This window comes from Parasteatoda tepidariorum, chromosome 2, assembly GCF_043381705.1.
Source record: "Parasteatoda tepidariorum isolate YZ-2023 chromosome 2, CAS_Ptep_4.0, whole genome shotgun sequence".
Taxonomy (NCBI): Eukaryota; Metazoa; Arthropoda; class Arachnida; order Araneae; family Theridiidae; genus Parasteatoda; species Parasteatoda tepidariorum.
Genome location: NC_092205.1, coordinates 62,540,361 through 62,553,112, shown reverse-complemented (window position 1 = coordinate 62,553,112; position 12,752 = coordinate 62,540,361). Strand labels below are relative to the sequence as shown.

Sequence of the window (12,752 nt, the reverse complement as noted above, 5' to 3'; positions counted from 1 at the left end):
ACTTTCAAACCTTAATACATAACACAAATTAGTTCTTCTCAAACCTTGTTAACCTTCTCAAAACTTGATGCAAATTAATTCTTCTCAAACCTCGTTCAACTCAAATGGCAACATAATTCTAATCAATACCCTATAAAGGAGACGGCTAGTTTTTTCATTGTAAAAAAATAGCAAAAACTTAACAGGTTGTGTGTGTCTTTTTCACCTCTTTTCTCATTTTATTACAAACTTAGAAAGTACTTGCAGGAACGTCTATGGTAATTAAACGGAGTAAAAAATTCCGGTAAAATTATTGTACTGATTGGTAAAAACCTTTCTGGTAAGAACAAACATGATTTTAGTAATTAAACCAAAATATACAGTACTTAAATCATTCATATGGTAATGGTTTCTGATTGTATGGTAACGTTTTACCGGAAATTCTGGTTCTCAAAATTATAATTCTTATTACCAATTACAGTTCTTATTTCCTTATTAGTAAAACATACAAAACTGAAAAGTAAATAACCGAAAAAATGGGAATCTAAAACGTGAAGGAAGCTTTCTAACAAATTGCAGCAACTAAAAATGAAAGAGAAAACAGTAGGAACGTACGATACAGAGCAACAATAAACTTAAACTTCTTAATTTTTTTTCTAAGATTTTAGAAATTTACCCATCAAGATAACTAAACAATTCCTGGACATAAAAACTTAAGTCATAGTTAAATTTTTTTAAAGTGTAAAATTATATTAGTTTTGTATTTTTTTTTTAAAAAAAAGCATTTTAGCCGTAGATAAATTGCATAGTTTATATTGGAAGATTTTTGCCTTAAAAATAAATTCATGTAATTTTTTACTACATATTTTAATTTTAATGCTACTACATATTTATTAAACAGCTGGCGATAACTTTTTTCTCTCTTAGCTAATCCAATTATAACTGCTACTGACATGCTTTTAAAATAGTATTTATTGTAGAAAATAGTATTAAATTTTATTTTTGAATACACAAAAAAAAATATTAGTCAATTTAGTACAGTTAAATTTGCAAAAAGAAAAAAAAAAAAAAAAAAAAAAAAAAAAGAAAGGGAAGAAGAGAAAAGGAACTATGATCTTATATCTTCTAAAAAATAACCTATTTCTATCAACTTTATCCTCATGATTTAGGAAAAGTTCATACTAAATGGCAATTTTTTGAATATTTACCAGCTCACAGTTCTCCTTATTTAGATTGTCCAATGTATGTAATTATTTTCGCCCTTGTAAACAAAAAGTACTTTTGATTAGTTCAGATATTATAAATAATTATGGTTCTTAAGTTTTTGCAAAGATCAGATAAACGTATCATGCTAAAATTCCAAGAAGTTATAGATTAATTCAGCGTACTAATAATAGTAAACATTCACATGACTGTGCTATTCTGCGTAGCCGTGAGGTTTTCAAATGGAAATGTTTACAAGTGTGCTACCACTCTAAGAAAGAAAATATGGTCAAAACTACAAGAATATGGTAAAAATTACCGTGCTTCTGAATCCGTGAGAACATCTAAAAGCTCGGTAATTTTTACTAAAGTGCTTTGGAAATAATTATGATTTTGGTGAAATTAACAATAAAATATAGTTTTATAATATGGGATAAAAATTGGTAAGTGTGGTAAAAATTTGATCTTTGAGCATGATACTTTAGAGCACGGCATAAAAACCATTTATTCGGTTAAATTTACTTTTCAGTTTAATTTTTTTCACTAAACGTGTGGTAATAAGAACTATAATTTTTAAAGTTAGAATTGCTGGTAAGCCGTTACGATATGAATGTAAAAATTATCAACAGTTTAAATACCGTATATTTTGGTTTTTAATAACAGAATTATATTTTTTTTATCATAAACGTAATTATTATACCATAGGGTAATTTTATCAGATTTTTTTTCTCCGTGTAAGTGTGAATTAATATTTATGTAATTCTTAAGAAGTGGTTGACTTTCCTCTATTCGCTAAAAAAATTTTAACAGTGTAAGTTATTAAAAATTTCCTTTTTTATTATATTGCTAAAAACATAACTTTCAAATTTGCCGCAACCTTTAATTGATAACATATTAGAACACATTAGTTAACTTTTTCAGATTTAGTCTGCAAATAAAATATAACAAAACTCTATGATTCAATTTGAATTCAACAATGAAACACAGTATTAAATTTGCTATCGATCCTCAATGTAACACATTATTAAATTTGCAGCTACGTTGTAAGTTGTTATTTTTTAAGGTGCTAATGTTATGGTTCAACTTTGAATGGATCATTCTGACTGTGCAGTTTTAAAAGAAGCACGTAAAAAATTGTAAGATTATTGCGGAAGGATGATGTTCAATAATTAAGCGATAATTTTGTTTCACAATCTTTTTTATTTCATAAAAACAGAACGATTTGTAACAAAGCGTGTCTCTAGTGTTTCTTTGTTTTCTTAGTTGAATTTAAGACTACATAATTGCGGAGGTGAACAAATGCAAGATGTAAATCTATCTCTGAAATCGATTGTTCTTATAAGGTATTAGGTAACATATTTGGTTTCATCCTTTGCAATGAATCAGCATACTTTCAAATACCGTTATATATGTTTGGCGTTTTACAATCTGCATCTTGGAAAACAAAGACATTATATTAAAAATATTGTGACAAACGGATTCTATCAAACAATCATCTTTAATCCAGTAATTTATCTGATAGTAAATCTATAATGAAATAAAGGCGTATTTGTATGCCTTTTGGCCTTAAAAAGTGATGCAAGAGTCAGGATAACACCACTCATTTCTTCCTACTCAAAATATCGTGACTAGACACTTATTTAAAACAGCTGAATATTGTATCTTCTGCGTAAAAAAAATAATTACAATTTGTTTTGTTTTATTTTTCAAGCATTATTTATGAGATGATAGAGATTTGGTTTTCCGCTTATGAACTTAAAAGGTAATAAATGGAGCCATTTTGAGAAAAAATAATAACCGATTGATACAGAGAAAGAAAAAGTTTCTTCAACGCTGAAGTTTTTTCAACTCTATCTAAAAAACAACAAATAAAAAATCTTGGATTTATACAGAGTTTATTCCTGATGGGGTGTGTGATAATAATACCGAATACTTGAATTTTTAAATTCATATGAAATTAAAAATTCAAGTATTCAAGTATACTATTTGAGGAAAGGGGCATCAGATAATTACGGGTTGGTACAATATATTTATTAATCGAATTTGAATTTAATTTGGAAAAAAAAATTTTTTATAACAGGATCGAAATTTTGATCTAGATACTGGCATGGACTACTAAATCTAGAAACTAGATTTTCTTCCATCTGGAAAACCAGAGTTTTGGCATTTGATAGTGCTCCTAAATACACTGTTCCTGATCAAATTACCGTATAAAGTACAGCCACTTTAGGTGCATCATCTGTAAAATACACTTTACGAGAAAATTACTTTTTGACGTAAAATATTAGATCTTAATTTTTACAGTAATATTAATTTAATTTGAGGAATTCAGTGATTTAGGGTTATTATTAGAGTAAAAATTACTGTATGTCAGATTTTTTGTTACGTAACATGTTCCAGTAAAAATGGATTTTACTGTATCGGATTTTACTGTATACCCATACTTTTTTACTGTAATTTGATCCGGGCTTCTTTACAGTGAAAAGCACGTTGTGCCATAATGTCTACGTTAATTTTTTGTTCTCAGCATTAAGATACCAAGCTGACTTATATTGCCGAGCAAGCAAATTAACTTTCAAACCTTAATGCATAACACTAATTAGTTCTTCTCAAACCTTGTTAACCTTCTCAAAACTTGATGCAAATTAATTCTTCTCAAACCTCGTTCAACTCAAATGGCAACATAATTCTAATCAATACCCTATAAAGGAGACGGCTAGTTTTTTCATTGTAAAAAAATAGCAAAAACTTAACAGGTTGTGTGAGTCTTTTTCACCTCTTTTCTCATTTTATTACAAACTTAGAAAAAAGTACTTGCAGGAACGTCTATGGTAATTAAACGGAGTAAAAAATTCCGGTAAAATTATTGTACTGATTGGTAAAAACCTTTCTGGTAAGAACAAACATGATTTTAGTAATTAAACCAAAATATACAGTACTTAAATCATTCATATGGTAATGGTTTCTGATTGTATGGTAACGTTTTACTGGAAATTCTGGTTTTCAAAATTATAATTCTTATTACCAATTACAGTTCTTATTTCCTTTTTGTAAAATATACAAAACTGAAAAGTAAATAACCGAAAAAATGGGTTTTATGCCGCTCTAAGGTATCAAGATAGGATTACCAAAGTTTACCACATTTACCAAATTTTAACATAAATTAAAATGCAATTTTGTATTGTTAATTTTACCAAAATCACTACCAAAGCATTTCGATAAAAAAAAATTACCGTGATTTTTGATGTTCCCCTAGAGTTAGAAACACGGTTAAATTTACCATATTCTCGTAATTTTGACTACATTTTCTTTTGCAGTGTAGGCACTAAATATTTCTCGAAAGAGAAACGAGGTGTAAAAAAATTATTATAATAATATAGTATAAGTTCAAATACAGTAAGAAATAAATTCAATGCAAAATAAAAATAAGAGATAAATTTATGTAAATTCAAAAAATGTTAATTTTATGCAAAATAAATTGAATTTATAATTTTATGCAAAATAAATTAAATTTATAATTTTATGTAAAATGATGAAAAAAATAACTTATGCAAACGATAGGATAGAAATAATTTAATAAAAAATAAAGTAACTCTATGCAAAATAAAAATAAAAAATAAAGTAACTATGCAAAATAAAAATAAAAAATGAAAAGTTAATTTCTTCAAAATGAAAATATGTAATTTTATGCAACTGTATGTAACTTTTTGTTTCATTTTTCGTCTTAACTCATTTCCAGCTGTCACTCACTCTTCTAAAATACTTGTCGGTAGAATACAGAGTTCGCCCACGCATTATAATAAGGATATTTGGCGATTTGTTCCGGTTGAGATAATTTTTTAGAGAGAAAGATGACTCCCTTACGCAACAAGGAACTAGTTAATGGTCCCCTCGAAGAAAGTTGCAAATTGACGGACAACTTACTGCCGCATTCAAGCGAGCATAAAAGCTGCAGGGGTATACAGCATATGCATGCAGTCCATCATACTCTGAGTAATGTCGGCGAATGTACAAAGTAAAACAAAACATTTTTTTTTGCAATAAATTAAGATATGATGATTTGCGTTCCAATCGATTACGGATTTAGTTAACTCAATTGCTGGTCCATTGCTGAGTTTGAAAAATATCCGGAAGCTAGGCAATAAAGCGTGCAAGTGAAATTTTTTTGACACTACGTAAACAAAGTTTGAAATGGTATGAAAGAATAGAGATCTGATGAACATTTAAATCTTCATTTGTCAATAATTGATAGAGCGTTTGCTTCGTCTCAACAAATTAGGCAAATTGCCTGTATCTCTTGATTTTTTGCACACTTGTCTTAAAATATGAAACAAGCATTCATTCCTTCACTGAGAAAAAAGTATGATCAAATCTGCCAGAATATGGTAAAATTTACCAAGTTTCCAGCTCTACGGGAACACTAAAAAATCTCAGTAATTTTTTCAGAAGCACTTTGGCAATGAATTAGTAAATAAATTAGTAAAATTAACAAATTAGTTAATAAATTAGCAAAATAAATTAGTAAAATTAACAATAAAATGTTATTTTATAAAAGCAACAAAAATTTTGTAATTGTTGCAAAATTTGGAAAATTTATCATGATATCTAATAGTATGGCATAAAATCCATTTTTCAATTAAATTCACTTCTCAATTCTGTATTTTTTACTAAATGGGGAGTAAAAAGAATATAGGAAAATAATAGTTTACATACCGTTTATTTTGGTTTTTATAAGAATTGCTCTTCTTTTCTCTTTTTACCAGAAATGTTATTACTATACATTACGGCAATTTTACCAGAATTGTTTTTTCCGTGTATGTAACTTTATAATTAAATTTATATGAATTATTTAATACTGAAAATTAAATTATCGTTCGTAAAGTTTCTTTTAAATCTTATTTGCATTTCCTTTTCCGTTCGATACATTTCTTTCAAAATATATATTGAGTTCTGTAGTCACTGCTATGGACTAAGTGATCCAAATCTGTCACCTTTATTATTTTTATTGAAATATCTTAAGTAAATATCTTTTTTAACAAAAAAATTCCTCGAAAAGTTTACAATATGCATTAATATAACGTGATAGCATGAAGCTAAATTTACGCTAAATTGAAAAACAAAATAATACCTAAAATGTTGAATTCGGTAAATAGTACACTTAATGCCTAATATTTATCATCATGAGAAACACGTTTAACTCTGTACTAATGCGTTAGCTGGTTATAAGACAAAATTCCTTTGTCAAAATAATCGCCAAGTTTATAAATACCTAAAAAAAAAAAAGGATTACTGTTTATAAACTTTAAGTGAATAATCTTATAAGTAACAACAGTTAAAAAAAAGTTTGCAATTCAATAGAAATATTTATTTTTAGAAAAACTGTTTATTAAAATACAACAAATTTTAATTAACAACACAATTTGGCAAGCAATTATCAAATGATGAAGAGACTGGTATTTTGTTTTGCCAAAAGAGTGGTTTTCTAGACGTATGGTTAATAAACTGATATCGAAGCTCAGATATTTTCACCTGGTATCTAGCTGAAGGATAAGTACACAATGAAACAAATCTGGTAAAATTACCGTATTGTATAGTAACGCTATTTCAAGTAAAAACGATCACAACCCCCGTTAATAAAACCAAAATATAAAACATTCAAACTATCCATTTGGAAATGAAATTCTTCTGTTCATATGGTAATGGCTTACCAAGTATTTTGGTTTTCAAAACTTTATTTCTGATAGTAACACATTTCGTAAAAAAATACGAAACTGAAAAATAAATTTAACCGAATAAATGGTCTTTATGCCATGTTCTTATGTATGATAAAATTATGAAATTTTATCACATATTATAAAGCCATATGATAATGTTAATTTTACCAAAATCATTACCAAAACGCTTAGGTAAAAGTTAATAAGTTTTTTGGAAATGTGGAGCCGAAAACGCGGTAAACTTTACCATATTCTGGTAGCTTTGATCATGCTTTTTCTCTCAGTGTATTTTTAACTTTCCTGGTCAATAGGCAAAATTTTCAAGTTGGAATTAAAATTTTTATATCATATTTTCATAAGATCATTTACTACATTAAATATTAATTATTTACAAACGGGAAATTAATTCATACGAATATTAAAAATAGATAAATGGATGATCAGAACAAAATTATTAACAACCAGAAAATTTCTTTTCAGTTCAAAAATTTCAAATAACTAAGTAAATAAAACATGAAATAAATTTTTCCTAAATATTCTTAGTAAAAATTTTAAACAACAATTATTGTTTAATAATTTTAAACAATAATTTTGATATTATTTTCATATTTAAAATTAAATTTATGCACTATATAACTTATGTACGATATAAATTCTTTTGTTTCACTTAGTTCTGAAAAGGTAATGGATTAAAACAACTGCAAATGAAACTGTTCATCACTTTTCTGTGGATCTTGTGGTTTGTGGTTAATGTTACACTTGCAAAATAGAATAGTTTGTGACAATTTTGGAGTGAAAAATAAAAAAAGTATTCGACAAGTTTTATAGGATGAAAGCCAGTTGTTTCCGGTTTGAAAGAGAATAAGGAAAAATTAACAAACAAAAAAATGCTTAATACCTTAAGCTCCTCTTTTTCCAAAAGGTAGCATTTCGTTTCGATAAACAACACGTGTTTTGCGATTGATATTTTCTACTGAAATTGCACAATAGAAAATTTTGGACATTCTAGTCTACTCTGAATGTAAAATGCTTATTCCCATTAAGTTAAGTATCTATATTTGACACTGTTTTACATTATGAGCTATTTTATTTTCCTTTTAGAATATAGCGACATAAATACAATTCAGACTGAGGGTTGACAAACTTTCTCGAAGTAGCAAATAAAAAATTATTTTTGAGAATAGCAATAAGTTAAACATTTTTATCAACTAATACTGTATTAGCTATTTCTGAAATTAGTGAGAACCGCATCATTTGAGAATAAGAACAGGAATAAAAATTATATATTAATATTTTAATATTTATTAAATATATGTTATTTATTTTCGACTAATTAAACATATGAAGTAATGCACACTTTGAATTTAAATAACTGAAACTGTAGCAGATTTTCAAAATATTTTGTGGAAACATTTCTTTTTTTTTTTACTGTTACAATTTGTTAATAAATCTTTAAACTACATTTTTTAATATGTCTTCGTTAAAAAATTTCTTAAATTTGAAATGTCGGAGAATTTAAATGTTATTGAAACTTGAATACACTTTATAATTTTAGTACTTAATTTTAGTGCTTTTCTTAAAGTTTTTTTTTTATAAAAATTCGTTTGAAGAAAAGGTATAACATTTCTTACAATAGTTATGTAAATTTCTACCATAAATTTTTGGCTGTAAAGCTAAAAGCCACTCCTTCATAATTTGAGGGTCGCTTTTAACACTATTTTAGACTAATATATTAAATTTAATTACCTGAACACTTGATGTTAAGATTTTAGCAAATGCAAACAAAATTAAAATCATATTAATATATTAAAAAAATTAATTGATTAATGCTAATAATAATTTAGGCTTTTTATAATGACAATGAAACTATTTTTAAAGACCAAGCTTTCAGTAACAATAATAAAAAACAGGCAACATTAAAATAGTTTTACTAATTAAACAATTTAATTAAAACACTTTTCAACTATTAAAATAAACATTATTACGGCATTTTTGAAATAACAGTCAAGCGATATTGTTTCCGTTTGAATGGTCAGATTTTTTTATTATGTTTTGCGGTATTTAGGGTATTATTCGACGAATATTTTCATTTTTAATAAAATAAATTACAAGAAATAATGATATGATTTAAATGCTTTTTTTTTTTTCAAATTTACTTGCAGATAAGTAAATATTTTCATATATATTTGTTTTAATTTTTATATTTAAACATTAGACAATCAATTATCTCAAGCCTATAACAAAAAAATCCAATTAGATCAGCTAGAAAAATATCCTTCTTTGAAATTCATTATTGCCAAAGCATTTAAAAATTCTTCTACAATTTTTTCGATAAATGATTAAAAATGCTGCTATATTTGACTTGACAGCCTATGCCTGTTTGTTTCTTTTTTTTCCTTCTTTTTTTTTGCCTATTTAAAAAAAAGAAATATCTTTAAAATTTTCAGTTAATTGTTATTTATTATTGCTATTCATATTGTTTTATAATGGTTACTTATTGCATTATTTATTTATTAATTTAGTTCAAAGCCTAAACCTTTAATGGTTTCTAATCGTTATTATTAAAGTAGTTTTTAAATTTAAAAAAGCGTTGAAAAGTTGCAAATCACTTTAAAAAATGTTAAATAATAAAATTTAAGAAGAACAAAAACTGTAAAAATGATTTTAAAATTTTAAAAAATTACAAAATTCATAAAAGTCTTAAAATTTTGGGGTGGGGAAATTTCTAAAGACAAAATTAACGAAAACATATTAAAGTTTGAAAAAATTTAGTTTCAATTTTGGTGTCAATCAAAATTAGTGTTAGGTGAAGATTTTTTTTTTCCTGCCTCATTTTTCTAAATTTAATAGATTTCAATAAATAACGTATCAAATATAATCAAGGATAATAAATTTGTTATATCTATCTCAAATTTTTGCCTTTATATAACAGTACTTTATTTACAATTTATCTTTACTTTCATTTACAATTTATTAAATCTTGCCTTTTATTTAGAATTCTAAACCAGTTTGCTTTGTAGGGTTATTTTAACTCCATGATTACCTCAGTTGATGACATTCAATGCAATTCAACTAATTTCTTTTTAAATGGTTGCTCATTTTTTTATGGAATTCACCTTTTGAAAGTTGTTTTCAAAAATCATTTTAATATAAATAACAAATTACCGACGATGCTTACGTAATTTTTTAAAAAAAAACAGTATATATAGTTTCTAGAATACTTAACAAAAGTAACAAAAAACCATTAAATAGAAAACAACAGCTTCTGAAAAGGACGCATATAGTTTTTAAAATCCTTCTTAGCTAAAATTGCAGATCACCGTTTTTAACGAAGTAACATTTCATCAAATTTGCATAAATTCTGAAATTATTATTTTCTAAAAGAACAAAACAAAATAATATTTCATAAAAAAATAGTTTCTCGAATAATTCTTAATAAAAATAAAAAATTACAGTTGGAACAAAGTAACATTTTATAATATAGATAAATTAAAAAAATCAATGTGTGTAATTCCTTATAAAAGGAACCATTACATCTCCTTTTCATAACTAATCACGTTCATTTTTCTACTAATTGTCCCGCTTGCTGTGCAATATTTTAACTCAATGATTTTTGTGATTTTGAGATGTATGATTTATTAAGTTTGATATATTATAGATTTTTTATTAATAAAAAACATTACTTTTTCTTACCCTATTTTTAAAACAAATCATTTTATTGTTTATTTATCAGTATATCTATAGTCATTAACTTATTTCAGTAATTTAAGTTCCGAAATCAGGGATTACTGAAATCTTCAATAAAATGTTATATTTTAATGTCTTAATATGATTGAAAAACTAGATTATGAACGTTAATTAAAAATCTCAAATGAACAGACGGAAACTAACGACTAACGAGCGCTTAGTTAATAATTTGAAATTGATAATTAGAAAACTTTTTCAAAAAATTAAGGTTTGTAATGCACTGTTTAAACAATTCCGAAAAATCAAGTTACATATTTAAATCGTCAGTTTAAAATTTTAATGTCTTTTTGTTTTCACTCAATATAAAACAGACAGAGGTTCTTTTTAAATGGCAACTTATTTCCCGATTCAAATTTGTAACTTTTATAAGTTAGAAAAATTATTTTTACATTTCTTAATTAAAACTATGCATGTAGAGTTCACATTTTCAATTAAAATACTATATATCCTTCAATAAATAACATTTGTATATATAAAATCCCATAGAAAAAGATAGTCTTTATAATATAGATGAAGAAAACAATGGCAAAATACGAAGAAAAAAAATTGCTCTTAAAAATTGCAAGTTACTAGAGTTTGTAGGCTCGTTTCTGTATCAAATATGAATAAATAAAATTCCTAAATTTTCATATCCTTAAACAGAAATGTTTGTGCAATATTTTACACCGTCATTTCAAAGATTACATCGTTATTCATAATAGATAATTAACATATTTGGAAACAGCATCATGTAATTTATAATCATCTTTCATAGAAAAAAAAATTAAATAAACAAATTAATCAAAAAAATATATTTTAGATATCTGACACTGCATTTGCATAAATAACAGTTTACAAAGCTTTAATTTACGTAATGATAATTCAAGCACAGAAAATCCTAAAGCGTTTAACTTTTTAATTTTAAAATTATGTACAAATCTCTAAAAATATCTCATTAAAGTTATAGAAGTATATATTTTTTATTTTAAGTCATAAAAATATCATTTCATTCCAATATTCATATAATTGTAAAAAATCAGAAAAGTTTTAAAATGTTTCTTAAATTTCATATATAGTTTTTAGATTAAGATTAGAACATATATTAAGATTAAAAAACGAGATGAACTAAAGATTACACAGCAAGTCACATTACGAGAATTTAAATACTCAATAAAACTATTATTTAAGTGCGTAAGTTGAAATTTTATTTATCAATTGATGAAATTAAAATAAAAATATGATCTCTTACCTTAGAGAATAATTTATATCCGACGATTTAAAAATGTCCACTTATTATCCACCGGCAATCTTTAATGTATATTCTATGAAAATATGGAATTTTTCACATCACAAAGAAAAAAGAACGGAAAGAGCAACATGCCGCAAAATTATAAAAAAGAGATTTTAAATAACATCCCAATCACAACAAAACGAAGATCAATCACTCCTCAAGACCTATGCAACAGTTGGATGAATGAAAAGTTCCAAAACAGATGCCGAAGATGAAAGCGGGACCTGTTTCCCCCTACTTTTTCAGATCTCGCCAAGTCGCCAAATTTTTGAAAAGTTGTCTCAAAAATCTCAGATGCTAGTAAATACCTGTAGGGGCGAATAGAAGTAATATCGAAAAGTTCTCGATGAGTTAATGTGTGTACAGCAGGAAGGATGGTTTTATATAACTCGTTTGTTTTCTTTTTTTTTATATATAAAATTAAATTAGAACCACAAGAAATAATTTAGCTTACCAATACATTTTAAATCTTGCTGCTAAAAGATAAGCTTTAATATTTCTCAGAAAAGCATTAAAAATGTATCGATTCTTAATTATAAATGTTATTACTATTGTATTTTTTTTAATTAGCGTTATTAGTTTTTGATTTAATGAAAGTTGAAATAAAAAAAATTATTTTTTGTACAATATAAAACTTTTTTTTTTTTTTTTTTTTGCTAGACAATTTTGATTTGACCTAAAAGCATTTTTTGCAATGCCAATAGAATATTTTTTCTTTGCTGCAATTTTTTTCCTCCAATTTCCAATTGACACGCGTCCTTCAGGTATCAGTAGGGCAGATTTATTGATCACTACTTTAAGGACACCGTATTAGGTGGGCCAGCGTTGAACCCACAGTA

The 12,752-nt window shown here is 25.8% G+C and overlaps 1 protein-coding gene across 1 annotated transcript in view; it reads right to left on the bottom strand.

The window, feature by feature from the left end:
- The window catches only part of LOC107452380 (metabotropic glutamate receptor 3), a 97,271-nt gene extending 85,122 nt beyond the window's left edge, over positions 1 to 12,149 (bottom strand). The window contains exon 1 of the mRNA XM_071177668.1: positions 11,872 to 12,149. The gene's annotated coding sequence lies outside the window, so the exon portion shown is untranslated. The remainder of the gene's footprint in view (positions 1 to 11,871) is intronic.
- Between the last annotated feature and the right edge of the window lie 603 nt (positions 12,150 to 12,752).